This window comes from Otolemur garnettii, unplaced genomic scaffold (assembly GCF_000181295.1).
Source record: "Otolemur garnettii isolate 467f Iridium unplaced genomic scaffold, OtoGar3 scaffold00003, whole genome shotgun sequence".
NCBI classification, from domain to species: domain Eukaryota; kingdom Metazoa; phylum Chordata; class Mammalia; order Primates; family Galagidae; genus Otolemur; species Otolemur garnettii.
In genome coordinates, this window is record NW_003852398.1 from 30,908,838 (window position 1) to 30,915,261 (window position 6,424).

The window sequence follows — 6,424 nt, forward strand, 5'->3', positions numbered from 1 at the left end:
TGTCAGTGAAAAATGACTATTAATGTGTGTGTGTACATAGGTAGCCACACGTTACTTAATATAAGCCAGCAACAGGAAATTAAGCTTAACAAATCAGATAGGTAAGAAAGCGATTATTTAAATAGATAAATGACTTTATTGTAGAAAAGTGGTTTTTTACAGGTTTTTATTTACCAAGGAAGCGTCTTAAATAATTTTGACTCTGGATCAATTTCCTCACCTTAGAGATGCTCGGATTGTGGTAGCATGGGATTCACTTGTAGGGTAGGGGACATACAGGGAGATGCCTTTCATGTAGATGGAAGAGTATTCAGGTGGGAGTGCAGCCCTTCTAGGTATGTGGAGCTTGAAAAGGGTTTGAAAGGAGTCAAGCAAAAAAATATTTCATTCAGTTATGTATTTATTCAACAAATATTTAGTACATATCTGGCATAGAGGAAAAAGACACAGGCAAGTAGTGATAGGAAATGTCTAAATAAATGCATTTAGGCTTTACAGCGATGAATTTTCTTCACTGAAGTTGACATATTCTGCTGAGGAGTAACAACACTTTCTGAAATCTAAAAGCACTGAATCAAATCAAGAGTTGGAAGTGCCGAAGGAGGGAAGGAGTGTCCTTTCTGCTGTTGGCAAGACCTAGTTCTGAATCCTGACCCTGCTTTTTGATTGAGCAAACAACTCTTGTCTGCAAAATGGGGATGATAACTATTTTGTGTGGTTAAATGAGGCATTTAATCTCCTCCAATAGGACATGGAAATGCACAGTAAAAATTACTTCTTTTCTTTATTCTCCTCATTTAATTTGTATCATGACCCTCTGCACAGCAAGCTAAAAGGGAAGGCTTGGGAAATGCATGAATTTGTATGCATGCTTTGTTGGAGGGTGGGTCTTTGTGAGAAGGAACATGGCATAGTCTAGGTGCCTAATTATCACATGAAATATGCCCTTGGTCCACAGTTTCATGCCCTAGCCTAACCCTGAGTGAACTGGTAGGATTGGTGGGAATGGAGTTTAGAGAAGATTACCTAGACCCATTTTGGCTCCATGAAGAACTATATGTATTTTGTGTAACACTGTTTACAGGAACAGTAAAGCTGACCAGTTCTTGCAGTAGCAAGGGAAGGAATGATCAGAGGGGGGAGCCCATGGACAAATCATCCAGAGAGAAGGAATGAGTGTTTTTGCTGCCCCTCGACTCTGTTATCAGTGATGAAAAAAGAGGGAGCCTCATTTGCCAGATATATCAGAGTCTTTTGAGAGGAAAGGAATATCTGTAAGCATCCCAAGGAAGATGATGGATAGAGGGGAAAACACAATTTTTTTTTATTTGAAAGGCTGAAAGTGAAAGAAGTGGGCTGTAGGTCAGCAAACATGCCATCTATGTCACCACCTCTCAATTCCATGCTCATGGCAGACATTAGTACTTGATTATGCCAATTTTCCCTGTTGAGATTGGAGATGATACACAAGCATTCCCATCGTAGCCCTCCAGACAGCCATCACGAAGTCACAGGAACTGACACATGGGAGAAGAGCTCAGCCCAGGCATGTAAAGCCATCCCATCCAAAGGTCTTTGTTTTGTTGTGCCTGCTTATTACCTTCCTGTATGGCTGGCAAGGAAATAGAAAGAGCTTTCTTAGCAGATATGTTACTCAGATTCTTAGCAGTAACCCACAGTTGAGCTGCCTTGGTGACTTACAGTGACTCACAGTGTGGTTTCCATCACATCTCATGCTGGTGACTGTGATTCTGCTGCTGTGGCTCTGCTCTCCTTTTCCTCATCCCTGCACGGTAGGACCCAGGCTCGAGAAGCAGACCCAACTTGAGAAATGCCCTTCCATGGCAGACAGAAACAAAGGAAGAGTGCCGGCAGAAACAAATGATGCCTCTCTTAACACATTTGCTCCTTGTGGGGTACCTCAAGGTCACTTGGGTTAGTCATGCGTATCCCAAGCCTGATGGCACCGAGGTGAGGCTGTGTACACTCTCTCAGGGCGGAGATGATGCAGGAGGCATGGCGGTGTTTGAAGCTCTTACATTCTCTTACAGGAAAGGGAGGAAATCATTACGCAATGTAGGGCAGCAGAAAGCAATTATGGACCATAGCTGGGAACCCAGCACCTTTCAGGTTTCTTCCTCAATGGCAATGAAAACAGAGAGAACCTATGGAAAGCCAAAGTCAGGCATTTGACAGCAACTCAGTCCAGTTCTCAGAGAGGAGGATAGCCCCTTCTCTTTGGGGAACTTCTTACTATACTCTAAATAGCATAATCTGATTAGACCAGAAACTTAATCCAAAATTCTTACCGTGATTTTTGCACCAGCCCTTGTTCACCCTCTCACCTTGTAGTCTGGCACTCTTCTCCAGGACCTGTATGACCCAGACACAAACATGACTTAAAGTTAGGCACATACTGTGTTTCCTTTGCATATGCCCTTCACGTTACCTGGAACATGCTTCCTACTGTGAAAGATTTACAAAATTTACTGTATTAACCTATGTATGCGTGTGAGGCATTTCTCATTTAACCACCTCTAGGATAGAAAATCCACCACTTTTTCCCTACTAAGAGAATTTTAATAACCTAGGAAATGACCCTGGGTGTCAATCCAAAGAGAAATGAACTAATGTTTCAGCAAAAGAACACAGCTGCATTATGTTCATTAATTCTAATTTCCCATCCTCATCAGAGTCCATCTGAGGTGCCAATTGATATTGCAAGGACAGCAGCCGAGTCTGTATTTTCCCTGATGCCTTCAGGCCAAGGCAGGAGCTGACTTTAACACCTTCTCTGTGTTAGACAGCAACTGGAGGAGCAAATATACCCCACACTTACTGGGTTGACTAATAAGCAAGTTATACCATTTAGAATGACAGCTATTTCATTCTGCAAAAACCATACACATTACTCAAAGGAAAAAACATGCTAGAATCATGAGACTGAGGGACTTTCACCTTCTAATAAAAAGCATAAGCCAGTGACCCTCTTTCTTTACGAAACTCTAAAGCCTGGTGTTTGCCCTCAGTTACACTTCTGTTTACATAGGTTTTTATAGACATATTTGTGTAGCCATGACAAGAAAGGGGACAGCTCAGTGAGGTGCTGATGGTCTGCCAAGGTCCATGAAAACCATTACTCTGTGTCCACATCCTGTATCAGGACATTCTTGTTAAGTTTCTTTTTGATGCAAAACATTACATTTCTTCCTATTTATCTGGCAAGTGGTTGGAATTATTACTTTTCATTTTGGCAAACCTGTAAAGAACAATCTCAATGTTCTAGTGGAGGGAACAGGACATACTGAGGCTACAGCTCACATAAATACAATTTGCCTGGCTCAGTTCTCCTCAATCCTCAGGTTCCAGTCGTGATTCCAAATTGGGGGCCCAACTATGGGCTTCACTGCGTGTCTCATGCACCAAAGGGGCAGACTCCAGTTCTGGAGGCAATGCTTCTTCGGTGCTCACACAGGTTTCTTTCTTTTGTTCTTTTTTGTTTGTTTGTTTTTTGAGATAAAATCTCACTATGTCACTGTTGGTAGAGTGCTGTGGCATAACAGCTTACAGCAACCTCAAACTCTTGGGCTTAAGCAATTCTCATGCCTCAGCCTTCCAAGTACCTGGGACTACAGGTGCCTGCCACAATGCCTGGCTATTTCTTGTTGCAGTTGTCATTGTTGTTTAGCTGGCCTGGGCTGGGTTTGAACCTGCCAGCCTGGGTATATGTGGCCAGCACCCTACCCCCTGAGCTGTGGGCACCCGCTGCTCACATAGGTTTTGAGGTAGACTTGGCCTATAGTAAGTGTTTATGGAATGGATAGAATAAGTGAATTTTGACCTCAGGGGCTTGTTCCCGTTTCAGAGGCCAAAAATGTCATAGATAGGACTCAGCCACCAGGAAAGTAAATGATAATAGAAATTGGAGCACTTTTACGGAAGTATACAAGTTTTAGGATGCAACATTTTCACTACTGAAGGTTTCTTCTTTCATTAGAAGGAGACATATATCACGGTAATAATAAGAGCAGAGACAAATGGCAGACCTACCTGGTGTTAGGCATTCACCCCACATTTGATGAAGAACTTCTTGGGCAAGCCGGCTCACAAGCTGTAGGCCAGTGATTTTCAACTGGTATGCCATGAAAAATTTTAAAGATAATCAGTTAAATTATTAAAGAAGTTCAAAGCACAGTAAGTATATGCTTTACAACTTTTGTTTTTGATCAACATAATTTATGTGTGCCCCCAAAGTTTAACTATAGGTTCAACTGTGCCATGAGATAAAAGCATTGCTCGAGGCCTAAGTTTCCTCAACTGCAAAATCAGGAAAATAAGGAGTATTTTGAATATTTGGGCCATACTACGCACTCAGTAATTGTTAGTCATTATACTTGATATTGCTAATATTAAATATTTAGCATATTTCTGATTTGATTATCAGACTAATAAAGTCAGGAAAATGAAATAGAGTGATACTATCTGTGAGCAGATTTCAAAAGGCCTTCTGGTTCAAAATTGCTGATGACTCATATTCTCTTACATACAACCTCCCACTGCCAACACCACATTAAGAATAATCAATATATATATAATAATCATTCAGATAGGGCTGATTATTTTCCACTCATTTTGCAGAAAAGTAGCACAAACATAAATGTAAAGACCCTGAAGGCAGCACAGTTGGCAAATGTTACCCTTTCCCAGCCCCGTCCCACTCAAATCCCTAGGTGGGTTATATTTCAAAAGCACACTTGCTTTATTAATCTGATTTCGTAAAAGCAGAGAGTTGATCATTAATTATACATATGGCTTAGGCTAGCTTGTAAGAAACTGACATTTTGGCCTTCTTTTAATGGATTTTGCTTTCTTGGTGATTACCTGGAAGGGGTGATACTAGATGTCCTTTGTTACAACAGAAAAGATGTTGAGTGCCGCAGGAGGGGGCAGAGAACGAGGCCCGAATGGATTCACCCCTCTGCATGAATGGCTCAGTGTATCCTGAGAAACTCCAGGCCAGTAGCTGCACTTTTCACAAAATAAGACTTTGAATGGTAGGCCAGTCAGAATAGACTGTTTTCCAGTTTTGATTTCCCATCACTGAGAAATACAAATGTCCAGCAGGGTTGCGCCTGCTGCTTTCTGCGCGTCTGTCTTCTTTCAACGTCAGGGTAGTAATGTCAATAGCCTCATTAGAAAGATGGAATTTCTCTTTAAAAAAAATTCTTTCATAGGTTAGGAAATAGGGGCACACTTTATGGAATGAGAGTTATGGAGAATATTTACCGGGGATACTATGTATGTGTGATAATAATCTGAACTTCACATCTTGGAGGGGCAGAGAAATGGGAACCTGGTTCAGATTTTATCTTTCATTTAGCAAATCTAGCACTTGCCTTAGAATCATACAGAATTTATATTCTAGCTCTTTTACATTCTCGCTTTGTGGTCATGGATAAATTAGTGGACCTCTCTGAGCCTCAGAGCCTCATTACTAAAATTGTCTATTAATATATAATAAATGTTTATAAATATCACTTCCTAAACTGCCCACAAGATATTAAAATCAATACATAAGAAATGGTAGTTACTATATATATTATTTTAAATATATATACTTTATTATGAACCAATGAAAACTTTTATATTGTAATAATATTAATAATAAATTGCATTGAATGCCTATTACATGATGGATTGTGCTAATTTCTCTCTTATATAATCTTGTACTCATTAAAATAAAAGAGGTGGACCCTCCTATTTGACAAATTGAGAAACTGAGATATGAAGAGGAAATTACTGAACAACATGCAGAGGCAATATGATTTCCCAAGATTTCTGACTCAAGTAATTTTTTCTCTGATGTAGAGGTTATTTATCCAGCAACTTCTGTGTGCTTTGAAGGGTGATCCCATGAAATGGGATTATATCCACGAAGCTGTCAGTGTAGTTGAGAAACAAAAATACATGTCCAAATAATAGTGATCAAGCCTTGTGACTCGTGGTCACCATACCATTAAGCGAGAAGAACTGTCAGCAGTGCCTCAGTGCTCTTCTTTTCCTTCTTCATCCATTTTTCCCCTATTAAGTAATTATTTGGGGCCCTCATTCTAGCTTAGGTCAGCGTGAGGTGCTAACATGGTATTTGGCCTCAGATTCCCTGGAATTGAACCCCTATTGCACACATATTCACTGACTGGGTTCCCGTAGGCCACTGAGTACCTCTAAGTTTCAGTTTTCTCATCTGTCAAATGGGGACAACAATAATATTCAGCCCTCAGAGCTGTTATGAGCAATAAATGACATCATGTATGTCAAGCTCCTAGTACACTTTCTGAAACACAATAAAGACTTCATCGTCCTCCCTACCTCCTCCTCTTCATCATTACTTTCACTACTTTGGGAATGCCAGGCATCTCACAGA